At 41.6% G+C, this 22699-nt stretch overlaps 1 protein-coding gene and 1 long non-coding RNA gene across 4 annotated transcripts in view; one reads left to right on the top strand and one right to left on the bottom strand.

Annotated features, from left to right (window-relative positions):
- LPAR1 (lysophosphatidic acid receptor 1) overlaps positions 1 to 22071 on the bottom strand; it is a 197549-nt gene extending 175478 nt beyond the window's left edge. The window contains exon 1 of the mRNA XM_063914212.1: positions 21590 to 22071. The gene's annotated coding sequence lies outside the window, so the exon portion shown is untranslated. The remainder of the gene's footprint in view (positions 1 to 21589) is intronic.
- The window catches only part of LOC134900062 (uncharacterized), a 191395-nt gene that overhangs the window by 76622 nt on the left and 92074 nt on the right, over positions 1 to 22699 (top strand). The window lies entirely within an intron of this gene.

The following is a 22699-nucleotide window of genomic DNA, read 5'->3' as shown; positions in this document are numbered from 1 at the left end:
GTAATACTCACAATGTAGTTACTTAAACTCTCAGTCATAGAGCAAATCAGACAACTGAAGTTATCACTGTTGAAAAAATACCATAAACTCATGTAACAATCAGATAGAAGCATATATGGATCGAATTCCTAGCCAGAAAGACAACTCAGTACTCACCTCTGGGGATCAAATCTAACCCACAAGACCTCTACAGCCACACCACCAGGAAGCTTGTGTAGTGACCTTAAATAACCCCTGACCGGAAGTGTACTGTGTGTATGGGAAAGGGAACCTACTCCGTGCTCACATGTAGTACAATGAAGGTACCAAGCGCACCCAAACAAGTACAACCACCTAAATAACTGTATCAGCCAAGGAGCATACACAATAGGGTGTCAAAAACAACACAAATCCCTAACAAAGCTTGTCGCGAGGTCCGTGGAACGCATTGCATTCCAACTCCCGGAAACCGGAAGTTCAGTGCTCTCCGCTGTCCACTCCAACGGAAGCCGCTTAGGCTAAAGATAATCACAAAAAGCGCTGACAGCGCGGGGCAGGCCACACACACCATGATTGAATAGACACTCAGGACATGCGCCCACCATATGTATGGGTGCATCATTCAATATGCGTTCCACAGCCAGGTTACCGGAGGTCACCTGCGTTCCACAACGCTACAATGGAAAAACTAAGCTCCGAATAATAATAATAAATGGAAATAAAGGATGTGACAGGACAGTCATAGGTAGAACATGCTAATAGACTGATAGATGAATGCTGCACACTGCCAAATAGATACTGACTGTTAATACTAAGACCATAGAAGATCTTATCACACTCAGGGTGACCGTGGTCAGAGACAGATACTAAAAATAGAAAACGAATATTTGGGACCTAGGAGTCACTGTATACAGACAAAAAATAAAAAAAATACAAAATTTATATAAAATATACAATACATATAGGGCACAGCGCAGTACATTTAACATAGACCTCTACTGTAAATTCTAAATATATTAGACATCTCTCAGTCCTAATAATTTATCAGATGATATATAAATGTCAAATACATAATAATTAGTATTATTCAGCTATAACCCGTGCTGTGCCGCCAATGTCTAAAAATACATGGTCAGTATAATACACCAAAATAACACCAAATACCAAAATGTCACCTAATACTAAGGCCATTACAAATGAATCACTCATTGGAATGTATTTCATAGGAAGGCATTCATAGCCAAATGCTCGTTTAAGCCTTTGGGTGAAACTGTATTGAGGTGCGAAATCCAAAAACTCTCACGTTTACGTAAGGCTAGAGTGCGGTCCCCCCATGTGGTAATGGTGGAACCTAATCAATTAACCTACATTTCAAATTCGCAACTTGATGTCCTCTTTGTAGGTAATGTCGAGCTACAGGCTTGTCAGTAGTACCTATTTGGATTGCCGTTCTAATAGACAAACGATGGTTTACCATTCGTTCCCTAAAACACCGGTTAGTGAGCCCTACATAACACAGCCCACACGGGCATGTAAGAGTGTAAACCACAAAATCGAGCTTACAATGAAGATGAAACCTAATTTTTATGTTCCTACCAGAGTGTGGATGGGGAAATGTAGGACCAGTGAGGAGGGATCTACAAGTAGTGCACTTTCCACACGAAAAACATCCCGGTTTACTACTCATAATCTGAAGGAAGTTCAATTTGGTCTCAGAGACCAACGTCGGCCTCATCAACATCTGTCTTAAATTGGGTCCTCGCTTATTCACCATCATAGGTGGATCCATATGCGTAAAGGGTAACCCTTGGTCGGACTTTAAAATGGGCCAATGTTTGCGCAATATTTTTCTCGTGAAATGTGCATAGTTGTTGAACTAAGTTGTAAAAACCATACGGTTATCTTTAGCAGCAACCCTAGGTACAGTACTAATAAAGATATTTCTAGCTTTACGTAGGCTATTGCTGATCACTTTAGACGAATAACCTCTTTCGCTAAACCTCAGCTTCATTTCATCCAATTGTTTCTCTCTTATTATTCCATCATTGTTAATACGCATTACTCGCAAAAATTGCGAGATGGGTAAGTTATCTTTTAACGAGGGAGGATGGAAGCTGCTAGTCAATAAAGTGGTATTTCTATCGGTAGACTTTCTAAATAGAGACGTGACCAATACACCATCCTTGATGGATACCATCACATCAAGGAAATGGATTGAATTGCTTGAGCTTTCACAAGTGAATTTAACAGGACTATTGAGTGTGTTGATGTTACTAACCATCTCAATAAATGATTCATGCGTGTCCTCCCAAATCAGGAAGACATCGTCGATGAATCGTTTATAGAAAGAAATTTTGGAGCCATATATAGGCAAGATGTAAGTCTCTTCGAAGCTAGACATATAGAGATTGGCATATGCTGGCACCAGGTTAGAACCCATAGCGGTGCCCGACTGTTGCAAGAAATACGAATCCTTATATTTAAAATGATTAAGGCTCAAAACTAGATTGGTCAGTTCTAGAACATATTCAGTAGGTACAATACCGTCTGGATTTCTGGTAAGTACCTTCTTGATTGCTTCCAATCCATCACTATGTGGTATGATCGTGTACAATGATTGTACATCCATGGTGGCCAGAAGGCAATTACCCATGGGTACATCAATCAATCCCAATTGGTTAAGAAAATCACTTGTATCGCGTATGTAACTACGACATTTACTCACGTGTGGTTGTAGTATAGAATCCACCCACCGGGCAATAGGTTGTAACAATGAGCCTTCAGCTGCGATTATTGGTCGACGTTGGTCCCTAAGACCAAATTGAACTTCCTTCAGATTATGAGTAGTAAACCGGGATGTTTTTCGTGTGGAAAGTGCACTACTTGTAGATCCCTCCTCACTGGTCCTACATTTCCCCATCCACACTCTGGTAGGAACATAAAAATCAGGTTTCATCTTCATTGTAAGCTCGATTTTGTGGTTTACACCCTTACATGCCCGTGTGGGCTGTGTTATGTAGGGCTCACTACCCGGTGTTTTAGGAAACAAATGGCAAACCATCGTTTGTCTATTAGAACGGCAATCCAAATAGGTACTACTGACAAGCCTGTAGCTCGACATTACCTACAAAGAGGACATCAAGTTGCGAATTTGAAAAGTAGGTTAATTGATTGGGTTCCACCATTACCACATGGGGGGGACCGCACTCTAGCCTTATGTAAACGTGAGAGTTTTTGGATTTCGCACCTCAATACAGTTTCACCCAAAGGCTTAAACGAGCATTCGGCTATGAATGCCTTCCTATGAAATACATTCCTATGAGTGATTCATTTGTAATGGCCTTAGTATTAGGTGACATTTTGGTATTTGGTGTTATTTTGGTGTATTATACTGACCATGTATTTTTAGACATTGGCGGCACAGCACGGGTTATAGCTGAATAATACTAATTATTATGTATTTGACATTTATATATCATCTGATAAATTATTAGGACTGAGAGATGTCTAATATATTTAGAATTTACAGTAGAGGTCTATGTTAAATGTACTGCGCTATGCCCTATATGTATTGTATATTTTATATCAATTTTGTATTTTTTTTATTTTTTGTCTGTATACAGTGACTCCTAGGTCCCAAATATTCGTTTTCTATTTTTAGTATCTGTCTCTGACCGCGGTCACCCTGAGTGTGATAAGATCTTCTATGCTCTCAGTATTAATAGTCAGTATCTATTTGGCAGTGTGCAGCATTCATCTATCAGTCTATTAGCATGTTCTACCTATGACTGTCCTGTCACATCCTTTATTTCCATTTATTATTATTATTCGGAGCTTAGTTTTTCCATTGTATCGTTGTGGAACGCAGGTGACCTCCGGTAACCTGGCTGTGGAATGCATATTGAATGATGCACCCATACATATGGTGGGCGCATGTCCTGAGTGTCTATTCAATCATGGTGTGTGTGTGGCCTGCCCCGCGCTGTCTGTCAGCGCTTTTTGTGATTATCTTTAGCCTAAGCGGCTACCGTTGGAGTGGACACCGGAGCGCACTGAACTTCCGGTTTCCGGGAGTTGGAACGCAATGCGTTCCACGGACCTCGCGATGAGCTTTGTTAGGGATTTGTGTTGTTTTTGACACCCTATTGTGTATGCTCCTTGGCTGATACAGTTATTTAGGTGGTTGTACTTGTTTGGGTGCGCTTGGTACCTTCATTGTACTACATGTGAGCACGGAGTAGGTTCCCTTTCCCATACACACAGTACACTTCCGGTCAGGGGATATTTAAGGTCACTACACAAGCTTCCTGGTGGTGTGGCTGTAGGGTTGTGTCTATGTTGCCTTCGTGCAAAGGACCTGGACGTGACAAAACGAGTGGGCAGGAGACAACTTCCGCCCTTACAGCTCCTAAATGTTTCCTTCGTTCTCCGTTCGTTTAGGGTATTTTTTTTTTCTATGCAGCATTGGACCCCTCGCGGGCTCGCTTCGCTCGCCACGCATCGGGCTCGGTGTCTCGCTCCACTACGCTTCGCTCGCCACACTTTTCTATTCCAAATAGATTGTGACATGGACCCAGGGGGTTATGGGAAAGGTCCTTAGCGCGAAGAGAATCTAGATGCAACCGTGGCTGTAGAGGTCTTGTGGGTTAGATTTGATCCCCAGAGGTGAGTACTGAGTTGTCTTTTTGGCTAGGAATTCGATCCACATATGCTTCTATCTGATTGTTACATGAGTTTATGGTATTTTTTCAACAGTGATAACTTCAGTTGTCTGATTTGCTCTATGACTGAGAGTTTAAGTAACTACATTGTGAGTATTACTGTTTGTGTACATCTAATGGTGGCCTTTTCACACATCAGCCTATATTTATACATATATATATATATATATATATATATATGTTTATATGTGTATATATATATATATATATATATATGTTTTTTTGACTCATTACCTCAGAATCTTCATTTGGCTTTTGAACTATAAGCCGCACAGCCATGATACTGTCTGAATACGACACATTGATTTTTCTGTGTAAGTGCATGATATTATTGACACCATGGTGTTGTTATTTAGCTGCACTATATTGCGTGTTTTGAACATTATATGTCAGTCCATTGTGTTTCACACATATGGTGTCTTTTTCTATTCACGGTGAACTTGGATAGAGATGTGGTACTGTTCAGTTTGACCCTCACTGGGTGCAAATTTAGTTTTGTTGAAAGATGCTTTGGGGCCTGGTAGTCTATTTATGTTTTTTGTTTTTGTTCTTGTATTTATACTTATTTTTATGTTTTTGTTTTTTTGTAGTAATCAATATGTGATGCTTTCAAATTATTTTGTATATATCGAAGCTTGTCTTGATAAAGATCCTAAACTGAGGATCGAAACGTAGACAACAATAAGCCTGACATCGACTGAAATAAAGTTATTGTGAAAATTGAAGTTGCTGGAGACCTTTTGATTGGACGATTGCACCTCCACATTGTTGGACTCTTTCTATATATATATATATATATATATATATATATTTAAAAAAAACACAGCACGGTCCTAGTCCGGAGGTATATATCAGAATACTTGTACAATATATCCTGTAATAGGAACACTTTTTCTTAACTAACGCTGTCTGTATAAAGTCATGTAGAATACTCAAGTGTCTGTAAAGTCACACTACTGTATACAGGAGGCTTTACAAGGGAGACCTTTCCTTGCAGTCCCAGAGACTAGTCGCAACTATGCTTATAAGATGGCACCCAGTGTCTCAGTCAGGGAGTGAGGGAGAGTGTGAGGCAGCTCCAGGGTGGGAAAATCTACGGTAGATGTCGCCCTGGGCCGAGGAGAGGCTGCAGGTCAAGCGCAAGCTCCCCTATGCTGGACTTCCACCCCAGGTACTAGCGAGCCTTAGTAAGTGGGGCGTTAGTACACCCGACCTGTGCTCTATTGCCCTAGTGGTCTAGGGGGGTCCATGCCCGGTGACAGTGTCCACGCCAGCGCCGTGACCCATCTCCCTAGGTCGCGGACAGAACGCGATTTTATGGTGGGTCCCATCTGGGGGACTCTCTTACCTCCTCCACGTTGCAGCTACATGAACCAGGAGAGCGACTGCGACCGTGTGCCTAAAGCTGTAGCACTTCCGCCGCAAGTACCCGGGAACAGACTGCGGGAGTATGCAACGCCGCTTGGGAGGTGATGGAGCTGCACCGCTGAAGTGTCACCATGACATACAACACTGGCAGCCCAGTTTTAAATAAATTTTCTATCAGAAAAAGCTTTTTCAGGGCCTCCTACCTGTTAAGTGACCTGCTGTCTGCAGACACCAACTGAAACTGGGCTCACAGTGCCTGGAGGCGGGGTTATAGAGGAACCTCCAATGCATCTTAGGACAGCCTCAAGCTTTAGCCTTTTGGTGCCTCTGGATCAAGATCCACTCTACACACCGATGTTTCCATGTGGAAACCAATGTAACCCGTTGCAGAAATTCAATTCATGCACATACCTTGTTATATCCAATGGGGGGCTGCAGGAATGTGTAATGTGACAGGAATCACATAGACTGGAGAAACTTCACCAGTTTCTTTATTTCTTAGTTAGGCAGGACAGCACAGGGATAGCATAGGGATAGGCATAGCAGTGCAGGTTTACATTAGTACAAATTCATAGCGATACAGGTTCACCTGAGTACAGGTCCAGTGGCCCTAACATCCCCACACCCCCTTCTGGATGCTAGTCACCATCAGAAGCATTGTACTTGTACCTGGAACCCTTTTAACACATTCTTACAGGTGCCAGTAATCAACTGCTTCTCAACCATGAACAACAGTAACACTTGACCTGGATTCTCATTAGCCACAATGCTGCAATTCTAAATCCATGTGAGATATGTGCTATCTCTGCCACAGTAAGGAAAAATGAAAAGGCAGAGAAATTCAGATGTAGCCACGCTCATCATTGCCACGATGCCTAAAGCGCAAGTGTGCCCGTGACTATGGGTGCATGCGTAGAAGTCTACGGACCGACTAGGTGCAGCTAGGCACATTTGCAGTATGCCGCGATGTGAATGCCAGTGCATAAGCATCGCGGCATAGATGAGCGTCGCTACATCTGTAAGTGATTTTTTTGCACATTTCATGTAACTAGGAGCCTGATTCCTGTTTGTAAGTAAAGCAAAAAAAAAAAAAAGTCAGTAGCAGGGCCTCTACTCGCCTAAGGGAGAGATGTTTTACACCTGTGATAAAGTGGAGAAGTTGTCCATAGCAAACAATCAGCTTATGTCAATTTGTAAACTGTGCTAGATAAATGATAACTAGAACCTGGCTGTATTCTTCAACTTCTCCCATTATGGTGTCTATTCACGAAGCAGTGAAAAGAGTGGAGAAGTGAGCCAGTGGAGAAGTTGCCCATGGCAACTAACCAGCGTTGAGGTAATTTTTATCAAGTGTATTCTATAAAATTATATGTAGCAGCTGGGGGCAACTTCTCCACTGACTCACTTCTCCACTCTTTTCACTGCTTCATGAATAGACCCCTAAATCTTTCTCTAAGGTTTGATACATGCACATTAAACCTAACGATATCACTGGCGACCTTGTTTATGCTTATGAAGGGTGGAACATGATTGTTCCGTCCTTCATAAATCTCATTCCAATGTGTACACAGAATCTGGGCTCAAGGGCATTTTTTACAATGTCGAAATGAATCCCCAATGCTCCAGTGTGTACCCAGCTAAAGCCCTACACCCTACTACACAAACTACCTATTATACCTTGTAAACACCATCCATTGCCCCACTCAGTAACTCCCTTTTACTGTATGATTATTATATGGGGGTAACATTATCATTAATATAATGTAAATAAAGGATGATTGCATACAAAGGCGCTCATTGTACTGTGCAGTCAGTTTGGGAGGGAGCCTACTACATTTAGATGGCTTGTTCTGTAGAAATTGCCCAACTTGTCTGTGTGCAGAAATGCAGCCGTCTTTCCAAACAAAAATCTTAATTATACATTGTATGTATTTGTCTAAGCTCTCATAGGTGTGGAAACATGCATCATTTCAGTCTTATATTTTGGCCCCATGATGTGCATAACGTAACGTTATTATACTTCATTAAAGTAACAATATAAGGAAAATCAAAATATTGGACTGCTGGTCATAGTGCTGAATGGCAAAAGGTGCTAGATGGGCTCATGCTACACACAGGGCCGGCCCGAGCCTAATTTTTTTGGTATGCGAATATATATTCTGGCGCCCCTTACTGGGACGTGGCTTCATGGGGAAGGGGCATGACCAAAGAATAGTATAAATTCACATTGCACCACACAGTAGTGTCCGTTAGTCACGTTACACCACAGTAGAGCCGCTTATACACGTTACGCCACAGTAGAGCCGCTTATACACGTTACGCCACAGTAGAGCCGCTTATACACGTTACGCCACAGTAGAGCCGCTTATACACGTTATGCCACAGTAGAGCCGCTTATACACATTATGCCACAGTAGAGCCGCTTATACACATTATGCCACAGTAGAGCCGCTTATACACATAATGCCTGACTAAAAAATTCCTGATTCGTGCCCCGTAAAATATTTGTCATTTTTCCTCCTTATAGTAATGTCCCTTACACAATATGCCACACACCATAAAGCCCATTACATTCCACATGGTAATGCCCATGAAACATGAAGCCACACACCGTAATGCCCATTACACAATATGCCACACACTGTAATGCCCATGACACATGATGCCACCCACAGTTATGCCCCAACACCATTTTATGTCCCAAACACAATAATGCCCATTACAAATTATGACCCACAGTAAGGCTTCTAATTACTTTTAAATTACCTGCTCGTTGTCAGGTGTCTAATGCTCTGGGTTCCTTGCTCGTTGTGCAATAGTGCCATATGTGCAATAGACCATTCATAATAAGATACTTGCTTATTACTTTTTAGCTGTACCTTTATGGGTTCATTTAAGTGCTTGTTCCCCCAATACACACTGCGCATCTCTATTTTAAGGGTTGTGCGCCTGTTGTGTTTTAACATATCCATGTTTTAAGCTTCGTATGGGGAGTAAGGTGTTTTCTCCCAAACCTGCTAACCTTTTTTATTGTTTACGTATATATAATATTTATATACACATTAGGGCAAAGCTAAGCTGAGATAGGAGGAGGGGAGACCGGGTGCTGTATATTAGAGGTGGATGGGAGCTGGGGAAAGGAGGAAAGGGCTGCCACAGAATTAAGAGGGGTGCTGGGTATAGGTGAGAGCCTAAGACAGAGTAGGTGGGAGCTGGGTACAGGATGTATAGGCTGGGACAGGCACAAGGATGCCGGGTATGGTCCGTATTGGAGGTTGAGGGACAGGAGACTGGAGCTGTGCTAAGAGGAGGAAGCGAGTGTAGTAAGGGGGGGGGGGAGGGTTTGCAGGGCTTTAGTGGTAAGGAGGAGTCAGAGACAGGAGGAAATGAGAGCCAGTGAAGGCAGTGTGGGACTCCTGGGGCAGCGGTGCTGGCATATGGCTCCCCACTGGTGGCAGGTAAAGCAGGCAGGAGAGGAGTGAAAGCATCTGAGAGGCGGCGGGGCCACGCACTATTACTTCATGCACAGCTGGCCACTAGGTGTCTGCTGGAGTCTGGAGATGCGGGTACACTTCACCACTGTCTGCGTTTGGAAGCCTGTAAGCTGCCTTACAGGCTGGGTAACACAGCCGCTCCGCTCAGCAGCCACAGGTGTAGGAGCCGGGCAACACTATTCCTACTAACCTGGCATAGCCTCTGGCAAAAGTGCAGTCCATTCTGCTCTGCAGGGAGTGGGACTGGTGGCCGGCCCAAAGTGCTGAAAATGGGACGGGCTCAGGAGTCGGGGCATCTGTCACCCTGCCCCCCAAGCCAGCCCACCTCTGCCTGGGAGGCGGAGCCACAAGTCTCCTCTAAACAGCTATGCGCTTGTCAGAGGGGACTGATCGTGTCCACGTCAGCTCACTGTCACAGAAAGCAGCAGCGCCCTCAGCGGTCCGGCGCTCTACGCAGCCGCGTAGCCTGAGTATGCGTCGGGCCGGGCCTGGCTACACAACATATAATCTGATCACTATATTCTCCATCATTTATATATGCACCACTCTGAGCTATTTATCTATACTTATGTTTAATAAATGTTTAATCACTGATAAATGATATATTTAATGGCCAAATTTATTAAGCCTTGGAGAGTGATAAATAGTACCAGTCAATCGGCTCCTAACTGCCATGTCACAGGCTGTGTTTGAAAAATGACAGTGAGGAGCTCACCGTGCAATTTATCACTCTCCAAGGCTTTTAAAATAACATCCAGGCAACTCCTAAATTGCAGGCACTACACAGTTACTCCAAGGGGTGGTATTCATGTGACCACCGGTCAGCTGACCGACAGTCACATGACCTCCTCCGTGAGCCCGACGGCTCACTATCCCGATGGTCGGCATGCCGACCAACAGGGACTATTTCCACTCGTGGGTGTCCATGACACCCATAGAGTGGGAATAGAACCCGTGGCGACCGCAGGTCACCACGAGCCCGCAGCGTGGCGAGCGCAGCGAGCCCGCAAGGGGCTTGCTGCACTCGCCCCTCCCCGCCGGGATCCCGGCGTCGGTATGCTGCCGGGATCCCGGCGTCGGTAAGGTGACCGGCGGTCAGGAGACCGCCGGTCACCAGTACTACACCCACTCCAAGAACACAGAGGTCACTCAGTACACAAGTGTAAATTTCAATTTCATGACCTCCTGAATGTAATCTTAGTAGTCTACAGGAACTATTGTCTAAACTGCTATTTGTAACCTTACTGGATTCTTCATAGGGTCGGTATTGTGATTCCTTTCCCTGAACACATCATCTTTTTGCAGCATTTGTTGCTGTGACAGTTACCCATACAGTACTGTAGGGTTGCCATATTGCCCCTTTAATCCAGGACACCTATGATTTATACAGGTTCTGTGGCTGATACAAACCAGGTGAAATGCTGTCTTAAATTTAGCCAGCTACAGAACCTGTGTTATTTATAGGTGGCCCGGATTAAAGGAATACTATGGCAAGCCTACCTATACAGCTGCAGTGTGAGAGGCAATTTATGTTCCAAACATAAATTGCTCTGAGGTCTATGATGAAATGCTGCCTGAAGTAGTTCAGTACCTTACATCATGGTTAGCATACAGATGGGTCCATGTTTATCTTGACCTTTAATAGGATTAATTGAGACTTTCCAGTAAAACTTAATCCCCTCCTTTAATGATTTAATCCCCTGCTGTATTGTTCTCTGTATTGTATTGCAGCTGAGAACAATAGATGAAGGGTTAATGCTAATAAGTCATGTTATGCCTAGGCGCAGAAAACTAGTCAAGATAACCGTGGACCCATCTGTACACCTGATCATACATTCCTATTCTCCTAGAGCGTAAGGGTAACTTTACAGGAGAATAGCAGGCCTGCCCTGGAGGTCTTCCCAAGACCTACTCCCAGATCCCACTTATTGCTTTGTATGGTGGGTGGGGCCTTTATGTTTTGATTTATACTAGCAGATCAAAGGGGATATGTACCAAGCCTTGAAAAGTGATACATTGCACAGTGATAAAGGGGTCTATTTACTAAGCTTTGGACGGAGATAAAGTAACAGCCAATCAGCACTCAACTGTCTTTTCACAGGCTTGGTTTGAAAAATGACAGTTATGAGCTGATTGTCTGGTACTTTATCTCTGTCCACTTTCTCTCCATCCAAGGCTTAGTAAATAGACCCCAAAGTACCAACCAATCTTCTCCTGTCATTTTTCAAACCCAGCCTGTAACATGGCAGTTAGGAGCTGATTGGCTGGTACCTAATCACCATGAAATGTATCACTTTTCAAGACTTAGTACATCTCCCCCTCAGTGAGTAAGGGGTCTATTCATGAAGCAGTGAAAAGAGTGGAGAAGTGATCCTGTGGAGAAGTTGCCCATGGTAACCAATCAGCTGCTCCGTACAATTGTATAGTATGCAAATTATAGATGTTACTTCAATGCTGATTGGTTGCCATGGGCAACTTCTCCACTGGCTCACATCTCCACACATTTCACTGCTTCATGAATAGACCCTTAAGGCTGCTACTTGTGCTGCTTACTGGTAGATGTCTAGTACATGACAATTATAAACTCCTAAAATTATCAAATCAGGCGCTCTGTTTAAAGGCACATAAATACAAACTGTTTGTCACCCAATTGTTTAATTATATTAATATGGTTATATCAATGTAATTAGAGCAGCTCCCATTTGAGTATTCTGTGGTACTCAGATCAAAGGAAAATATATATGAGACATGCAATGTCACAAGAGAGCGCTAAGTATCAATTACTATATCATAAAAATATATTCAATCACATAAATTAAGAACATATATAAATGCAATGCATAGAATAAAAATTACTTAAAAGGTTATTCACTGCTGATAATAATACACGCTGCCATAGAGCGTATTGAATAAATTGTTTATGATATAGTAATTGATACTTAGCGCTCTCTTGTGATATTACTGGTAGATGTGCCTGATGAAGGCAATCATGTCAGCATGGTCTCTGTGCGTCATTACACAGTGGGGAGCGAGGAGCTGGGCCCCTCTTTAAAAAGAAAGCCATTATAGCCATGTGCCCACTGCCCATGAAAGGATTTCACATTGTAAGTACTGTATTTATTGTACTACGATCAACATAAACCATAGGAGGCGGCCAGAAGGATATCTTCTTGTGTATTTTTTACGTTTACTCCTTTTTCTCCTTTTGGATACCATAATGCAGTGATACAGCTAAACAAATCTGTATATATTAGGTTAAGATAGAACGATAGACAGACAGACAGATAAACAAAGACAACCTTTCCTGCTGTCTAGAATTGATATTAGAACAGCTGAATGCCAATTGTTTTTTTTGAGTATAATTCTTTAGTTATTTACTTTCCAGAGACACGTGTTTCCCCCACACCCCAATACCAGCTGCCCTCCCAGCACATACCAGCCCATGATGTTCTACATGCTTCTGTAGGACTACAGTATATAAAGTATATGAAAAACACAAAGAATATACTATAAATATCTTCTTTGTATGAATCTATTAAATATCTTCTATATATTAATCTAATAATTTTTATAGTCAAAACTCTGGAGCATACATGCCGACATTCTTGCTGCCCCCTCCGGGAAGGAGCAGCCAGGTCAGCACAGCGGGGGGCTGTGGCGCAGCATGGAGGGGGCGCGGAAAACTATGTGAGGGCGGGACAGTGTAGCAATGTCATCGTGACCCTGCCCCCACTACATAACGACGAGGTTACCGGCATTACAAGGCAGGGGGCGGGGCCACAATGACGGGATTTTTTCGTCCGACTCCCGGACTGCGGAAGGGTAAGCTGGTATATGTAGTAGGCTGCAGGTACATCACACCTAGCCGGAGACTTGCCCACTCTTCTGGGAGGCCGGGAGCACCACACAATTTTCGGAAATAAAAAGTATTTTCTGCTCATCTCTGATCAAAACTCACTAAATTTCAAGTAGTATATACTGCTGCACCTTTGTATAATGACCACATGAGTCCTTGGACTCATATATTGTGTGTTTATCTGGCTCTGGTACTAGCCAGTGCCTCCTGAGCCATTTAACTCACGACACGTCCCTGAAAAGTTTGTATGTATGTGGGTGGGGCTCTGCAGTAAGGGATTCCCTGCACTGCTTAAAAGTTCATTTTGTTGGATTGTGGAAAGATAACCAGAGTGCGCTTAGGAAACCCATGCAAACATGAGGTAAATACACAAACTCCTCACAGTTTGGGCCTTGGTGGGAATCAAACGTCCAGACCTCAGTCTGCCCATTTTTTTTATCCTTTAGGTAATCGCAACCCTCTTTGAACCTTAATTCCTTGTAAGGATATTCACATGCCTATCCCAAGCATGTTTAAACTGCTCCACAGTCTTAGCCTCTACCACCTCTGATGGGAGGCTATTCCACTTATCCACTACCCTTTCTGTGAAATAATTTTTCCTTAAATTTCCCCTGAACATGCCTCCTTCCAGTTTCAGTGTATGTCCTCGAGTTCTAATACTTCTCTTCCTTTGAAAAATGTTTCCCTCCTGAACTTTGTTAAAACCTTTGGTATATTTGAAAGTTTCTATCATGTCTCCCCTTTCCCTTCTCTCCTCCATACTATACATGTTAAGATCTTTTAGCCTTTCCGGGTAAGTTTTGTGATGTAGGCCATGCACTGTTTTAGTTGCCCTTCTTTGTACACTCTCTAATGAATTTATATCCTTCTGGAGATATAGTTTTAATAATGCCTGGGTACTGTTTATAGCTCCACCTAATTCAAAGACAACTATTTTAGAAACTTTTCTTGTGTGGAACAAAGACAACGTAACCTTAAGATACACATAGAAAAATAAAATAATTTATCATATCATATGCAAGAATAGCAGCAGCCTCTGTAGTACTTACACACTGGGACAGGACTCAGCAGGACTTTGCGTGTGTCTCTATCTCTAGACCCAAATGGTTTCGTTACATTACACTTTACACAGGACTCAGACACCCAGGCGGGAAGGAGTAGAAGCTTGGATCCCTGTGTCACTTACAGCTCTCTCCACCCTCCTATCTCTCCTCTGGTCAGAAAGCTCTGTCGGTAGCTCATGAAACATAATATTCCTGTATCTCTGCCTGCATTGTATACTGTCCTGCTCGCATTCTGGCTCCTGTTTCTGCTGCTGCCTAAGAGGGAAAGCTAGTGATGTCAGTGTGCTCTGGCCGGGGAGGCCCCTGACAAAGGGTGGCCCGGAGTACATGCCCTGTATCCCCCCTTAATCTGGATATGGCTAGAACTACCTGAGTGCAGAGGCAAGGAAACACAATGCCTAAACAGCACTGTAGACTTTTATGAAAATATAACTTAACTCCCGACTTTCACTTTTGGCACGTGTTGTTACCATTTTATTAACCATGTGTCCACCTTTCTTCTGCTGATTAAAGTTACAATTAAATAAATGCATTTCAAAAGAAAACACAATTGTAAAGACTAAAAAAAATCTGATTTACCATTTGATAAACAGAAATATATAAATGTATTTGTGTAAGATAGAGCAAGAAATGAGCCGTGTGATTGGAACTTTCAAACTAAATTGGTTAAAATGTCTTAGGGCAAGCTCTGGCGAGAACGTCCCGGGAGGAAGTCTGGATATGATCAGTAAGCAATTGGAAATGTGATACCTAGTTTCAGGAGAGAACTGTTCTTTCTTTCAAATCTGTAGTTAGACCTAGAAGAGGAAGCCTAAAGCTACACACTGGGCACTACGGTTCATGTTTTGTTATTGCAGGATACTCAAACTGAGTTTATAAAGCCACTTTATTTATATTTTACTTCAGGTTGGTTTCATGCTGGGATACAGTTTAAAAGACTAGACAAGTTAGTTGCTTGGGCTGAATTGATTAAGTGTAGAGAAAGGATGTTTTTAAAACATCTGTTATTTAATGTATTACAGTTAGCTGCAATGATAAATGAAGTGGGAAGCTCAGATGCAAAGCATTTTGTACTAGACAGAAGGGTGCTGATGGAGGGTCTGTGTATGCATCTTTGACACGATGGCTACATTATCCCTTCTGTTTAGTGTTACACTGATTGGGCACTATTGTACCCTAAGGGCCATATTTATCAATATTATTTTAATAAAATAATGTGAACGTGGGTGTTTTCACACCCTTTTCACATTAATTTAGTATCACAAAAATGTCCTCCAAGCCTTTAAATTAAATTTTTTTTGTAAGCAGATCGCATTTCCCATACATGTAATAGGAAATGTAATCTGCTTAAAATTACTCAATTGTGAGAAAATTCCAGAGGGAGCCCTGTGATAATAATGCCATTTTAATATTATTAACATCATTAGGGCTTTCCCACCCGTTTCTCACTTACTCTAGCTCAGCCTTCCATGCTAGCAGGATGCAGTTTTACACCTGTCCATTCCAACATACTTTGGAATGTGATTCTTGCCCATCATTTCCTAAGAATTGATACAGTACTGCTTCAGTGGGAAAAAATCAGAATGATTTGTGAAGGAAAGACAAACTGTAGCATATTGTACTAGCGCATACAGCTGAGGTAGGTTCCTCTCTGTTCCTCTCCCATTGTTGTGGAAATGGTTTGCAGTAAATAATAATACAGGGACTTGTCAGGAGTACAGTGGTACAGTGTTAGCTGTCATCTCTTAGCTGGTTGAGTTGGCTTATCTCCAGGTTATTAGGTTTGAGTAGCTGCCTTTTGTATTCTCTGACAAACAATGAGTGGGTTTCCACCACAGCTGCGGCCATGACAATCCCACATACTCCATGATACCATAGATGCCTTACGTTGTGTCTGCCCCTGTATATAGCTTTGTAGTACAATCACTGTCCTGTTATACATTAGTTATACATGGAGTACATGTGAAGTTTGTAAATATCCATTTAACATTATATAAAATAGCGCCCTGAACACTATTTGATCCACTAGCCACTAGTTCATGACAAAAAAACCCGTAATATAACATTGATTACAAGTAAAATTGCACATTTGGGCAATGCAAATGATATATAGTACAGTAGCTTTCTCCTGTATGTAAAGCATTGATAGTAAGAGCTGTTAAAGGCTTTAGGCTAGAGGAAGCCTGAGACTACAGTACTTGACCTTAAACCTAGCATGGGGAATAAAGAACAACTACAGGATGCCATTGTCTGAATAAGTGAAATGATGAAAAGAGGTGAAAGTTCAAGAGCAACAGGTCATGCTTTGATGCTGGAGATTAGACATATGTATTGTGTTTATTTTGTGTATTACTGTATGCAAGAATCAGTTCTAAAGTGCAACTGAATATACTGCCATTATATAAGTAACTGTTAAGAAATAAGAATCAGAAGAGTTTATAAATAGTTTATAAATACTACAATAAAAGCTTTATCTGAGGACTGTACTTAGTATAGGAAAAGTACAAGTTAGTGGTGAAACATATAAGGCTTCTTTCCACTTACAATATACAGCCATATGTTCTAAAATAAGTAACAATCTTGTTTTGTACGTATTTGTGTTTTTAGGGGTCATTTACAGATGGACACATTCCTTTGCATTTAATACAGTTTTCTGTTCTGCATATGTGTACCCAAAATATGTATGACTGTGTCCATGGTGTAATGGTTAGCATTACTGCCTCACAGTACTGAGGTTGTGGGTTTGATTCCCACCACAGCCCTGTGTGGAGTTTGGATATTCTCCCCGTACTTGGGTGGGTTTCCTCCCACACTCCAAAAATATACTGGTAGGTTAATTGGCTTCCGAAAATTTTTTAACACTGGTGCGTATCTGTGTGTATGTGGTAGGGAACATAGATTTTAAGCTCCACTGGGGCACGGACCAATGTGAATGGGCAAAGTGCTATGGAATATGTATGCGATATATAAATAACTGGTAACAAATAAATATTACACAGTTTGTGCATATTGACATTGAACAGGGTAGGGAAGTTGCATGTAAGAGAATGCCAAGTAACATTAACTACAGTTAGAGGTGGACAGAGCCACAGATACATCTGTCAGGCATATTTGTTGTTTGTGCTCTACCCCTTGAACAAGGATCATATTGATGATTATAATGATTAAGCTGCTTGAGATGCCATCTCTCCCGTGATATCTATATAAAGATAGCACTGGTGCTGGTGAAAGCAAAGACTCCAAGGGCACAAGTAGAGTGAACATACTGCACTCTAGCCCACCCTTCCATTAAGATGACTTTGCCCTGATTGATGCTTTTCCATAACTTTTTCTACTATTGCTTTGTTTGGAAATGCACACTGAGAACTCTGACAGACTGGTCTGTTTATTTTGAAATCAATTGAAACCCTATAATTGTACACAGATGGGCTCCAGTCACAGAATTATGTGACCTCTTAAGACAACCGATTCCACCAAGGTTTATTTAGGTGTTCCATAGCAAGGCTTGAAGACTTATGTCATCAGTAAAAGTCTGCTTGTATTTGTAATTAATTGCTAAAATGATTTGATTTGCCATTGCTGTTTTATTTTTATTTATTGCTTTGACATGACACAGTATTTTTGAGTGGTCAGTGGTCAGAAATGCCAAATAATTCTGTTTGATTCCATGATATAAGAAATTACAATCTGAAAAACCCAAGAGGGGAAAGGGTTCCGTTTTTATCCTTTTATCCATTTTAATCTTTTATATGAGATACTCTCCTACCATAGACAAGACATAAACCCTCAAAGTTCTAGAGTACAACTGTAGTGCCATCTGGAGTAGGATCATCATGTAGTCTTTATATCAGCAGGATGTGTAGACTTGAAATAACTTTTTTGGAAAACTTTATAATTATTATTAACAGTTTCCTATATAGTGCAGCATATTCCGTTGTGCTTTACAATTAGAACAACAGTAATAGAACAAAACTGGGTAAAAACAGACAGACATACAGGTAGGAAGGCCCTGCTCGCAAGCTAACAATTTATCATTTAAATCTACAGTTAAAACTGTTTAGTCTCCTGTTAAATCTCCACTGACCAGTGTATGTTCCTCACCTGCTGCACTGCACCCTTCTGCAGGTAGTATAGTCATAGCTGATGACTTTCAGGCTGCCCTTGTTTGGATATGCAGAGGAGGTATATTGTTGTCGAGTCAGCGGTGTGGTGGTCCTGATGCTATGCCGTGTCATCGTGGCATCAGTCCTGATTTACATTATCACGATTACCGGTATTTTGAAGAGGGTTGACTTGCCCACTCTTCAAAGGCATCTGGGAGAGCCGCCCAAATTACATGAGTCTCTCAGTTGTTCTGGGAGAATTGGCAAGTATGAGTATAGCACCCACAAAAGTAGTTTGTTTACCATTCTATAATGGCTGCTGAAAATAAGTGCGAGTAGGAAGGCAAATTGGAAATTGTAAGCTCCGTGCTTGTGGCATCTTATTGGCCTACTTGATCACGTTCCTTTAAGTTAAACATGCTAAAAATATAGAGGAAACCCAAAAATTCTATCAACATGCATTATTATTTTAATTATATCCATGGCACCAATTGTGCATCTTGTACCATTTAGCTGGCAAAGCGGCCTTAATTAACTTATGTTTAATCAAACTAACCCGGAATAGCTGGGAGGCTCCCCAAAAGTGGACAAGTCTCCCGCTGCCATCTGCCATCCACTACATAGCTGGGCCATGACGCGATTTATGCTTACTTGTGAAATCGTAGCAACGCCCCCCGCTGTGCAATTCCAGTAATCTAGCTGGATTGTATAATGGGGGAGTGGTCACAGTGATGCAGTCACGGAAACCACGTCTTCCATACAGCCTCCTTTGACTTCCCTCGCCCCACTCCATTTGACGCGTCACGCCCCCCCCCCCCCCTGCTTAGCCGACCTCCTGCCCTCTCCTGGCGGGGGCAGCCAGAAAGTCTGTAACTATGTGTTTTATGACATGATCCCAAAATGGCATCTCCAAATAACAGCCTTTTAAATATGTTCCAAAGGACTTTTATCTTTTCCCACAGTGTGCACAAGGAAGTGATAGATATATTTAATTAATATTATTTGGTGTTTGCAAAAAGTGATGCCTTTCTCTTTGTAACGTCAGGAGCACAGGAAAATGGGATGCACTTGTACCAACAAAATTCAAGAAATTTTGCAAAAGTGGACCAAAACCAATGCTTGTAAAGAATACTGAGGAGCATTGCTAATTCTTTTATAACAGACACATGCACATCTATAAGATTATCAGTAAGAGTTAATTGTGGCAACAGCTATCTGAAAGGAAAAGATAGCTAACTTCCTCATATCCTCCCCTATGGTACTGTACAAATTTATTATAGTTTTCTTCATCATAACTTTATGCAACTTTCAAGAATTATATCTACCTTTATTTTATGCTTGGCTCAAACTGTGATTATTATGTTTACATTTTGTCAAGAAGATTACATGGAACATTGCAGGTATAGCAAATGGCAAGTAGGTGGCACCACTGGTAATTCTCAGGCGGGGTCTCCCTGCACATCTGGAGGAAGGAGGAGGATAAGCACGAGTGGAAAATAGACACCACTACAAGCTCAGGCAATGACTGTGTGGTGGGCGATGCATGAGGCTCCATCATCTATTCAAACTGCGGAGGGACGCAAATAAGACTGTTCAAGATGCAGTGAGCACACAGACATCAAAGAGCACAGGACATCAAAGTCAGCAGCCTGAACTCATTAGGGCAAACTCACAGTCAGAGATGAGAAGGTCTGCAGTATAACAGAACACAGTTCCTAATCTCTCTTCTTAAGTACCTCTAAGTGGCCATACTGTATATTTATGCTTTCCTGGATTTTCCACAGGTGAAATAATCTAATAACCTTACTAACTAACCCATAGTTTCTTTAACTTGGATATTCTCCAGCATGGCATAGGAAGAGAAGAACCTATTATATAAGAAAAATGCAGGGGACTATTCATTATCACCAATCTCCTGATGATCAAGAGTTCATGGCCAATCACAGCTCAGGATTGTTTAACTGTCTTATTGATGTTGCATATATTGTATAGTGCAAGTATTATATGAACACATGCTAAGAATAAAGTCTTAAAAAAACAAAGCATAGCTAAAATCTACATAAGGAGAAATATTCTGCATTAGTCAATGTACAAACATTTGTATACACATTTCATGGATGGTGATGGCAACTTGCAGAGCTACTTATGTGATATATCCTTAAGATACTATGGGGGAAATTCAAATGTTTGAAAAGTCAGTTGGGTGTCTTTTTTTTGCCTATCTGACAATTGAATATCCCCCTTTATGTGCATATTTGCTATATACAGTAAGCAGGCTGAAATGTAATAGTTAGTGTGATTCAGGCAAAGCACATTTGGTTATGACTGAAAATGTAGCAATTAATATTTCCAATGAAGCAATTAAGAAAAAATTAAAAAGTTTTAATCTCCAGGATTTGGAATTTATTCATGAAGCAGTGAAAAGAGTGGAGAAGTGAGCCAGTGGAGAAGTTGCCCACGGAAACCAATCAGCTGCTCTGTATAACTTTATAGTATGCAAATTATGAATGTTACATCAATGCTGATTGGTCGCTATGGGCAACTTTCCATCGCCTCACTTCTCCACACTTTTTACTGCATCATGAATAGACCGCAGAGATATTTTATCCCGTATTATTTTGTAATATAAATTTAAGCTTCTGACTTAGACGCCAGTGAAAGTTGTCATCTGTATCCCTGCAGAATGACGCCCCCAGCTGTGTGCATTACACACCAAAGTAAACCAAGCTTGAGTCATAATCATTTCACCAAATGTCTTTATCATAAATATTAATAGTCATGTGTGTAATAAAAGCAGGTTCAAAACCTTCATCATTATTTTTATGCTCAGTGTTAAAAATACAATTCAGACATAATAGGTCATAAAATAATTAAGGGCTAGTCAACATCAGAGCAGTCACAACTCAACATCTGTGAAATGTTAACAAACTCATAAGATTTTATAATGGCTAATGTGACACATGTAGCATTGACTTGTGGAGTAATAAAATGTTAATGACTTTACCTGTTCTGACTCTCTGCTTAGTGATCCACGTTGCAAAAATTTCAACCCCAGGAGCGAAGCCAGAAATAAAAGCCTCAGTAGGTCTCTTTTCCCCTTTTCTCCAAATTCTTCCAGACACACTGTCTCCTTTCTCCAGTAAGTTCCAATTCCGTCACAGTGAAACACATCCACAAACTGCTTGCAGCATCATTGTGGAGCATGCAGTAGATCTGAATAGGAATAAGAAGAGTCAATGGGAATGCAAAGTTCTGGATCAGTACTAACCAGGAAAGAATTGCTGCCAAGTTTACTGCAGTAGAGACAGGAGTGGGTTGAAGGACAAGGTGAAATTGTCTTCTTCGTCTTTTCCTTCTTTATCTCAGAAAAGTTAGTACGCCAAGTTCACCAGGAATATTGCTGCCAGGCACTGAGCGGGGACAAGGAGTGTGATATGGTAGCACAGAGACTGTCTGTGCTGTAATGTCTGGGGTGTGTAAAGCAGTGCTGAATTCTTCTCACTCTGAATGCTGCCACCTAAGTCACTCCCCCTCCATGTTACTTTTCCTGTGTGTGTGTACTCGCAGGCACTGCCTCCACCTCTTGAAACTCTTATGAATGAACAGCCTCTTGTCATTTGTTATCACTGTCCCAAGGGCTATTTAAATAGATGTGGCACTTTCAAATACAACACAACACAACAAGCCTCCAGTCCTAAGGATCAAAATGCTGTTTGAGCTGCAAACTTATATTCTTTGAAACCCTAAAGGATGCCTTTGATTGTTGTGTGTAGGATAAGGTATTAGTAAATACCTTACCATATTACTGAACAGCTAAGGAGGTCTTGTTTATGAAATATGCATAGCCACATTTGAAATATGTTACAAAGGGGCATATTTTCCAATATTCAGGTCTTAATAATTGTAAGTTCTTTTTGCCAAATATTGTGGCAATAACAAATTATGTATCATTGGTGTTTGCCAAAAATCACATGCGAAGACGAGCTCTGAGAGGAACCTTTCCCTGTGATGTGTAAAATGTAAGGTCATTGGGGGTCATTCAGACCCGTTCACATACTGCAATTTCTCGCAGCCGTGCGAATGGGTCTGAACTGCGCCTGCGTGCGGGCGGCAA

This window comes from Pseudophryne corroboree, chromosome 1 (genome assembly GCF_028390025.1).
Source record: "Pseudophryne corroboree isolate aPseCor3 chromosome 1, aPseCor3.hap2, whole genome shotgun sequence".
Lineage (NCBI taxonomy): Eukaryota > Metazoa > Chordata > Amphibia > Anura > Myobatrachidae > Pseudophryne > Pseudophryne corroboree.
Note: the sequence above shows the minus strand (reverse complement) of the source record. Positions and strands in the feature narration are given on the sequence as shown.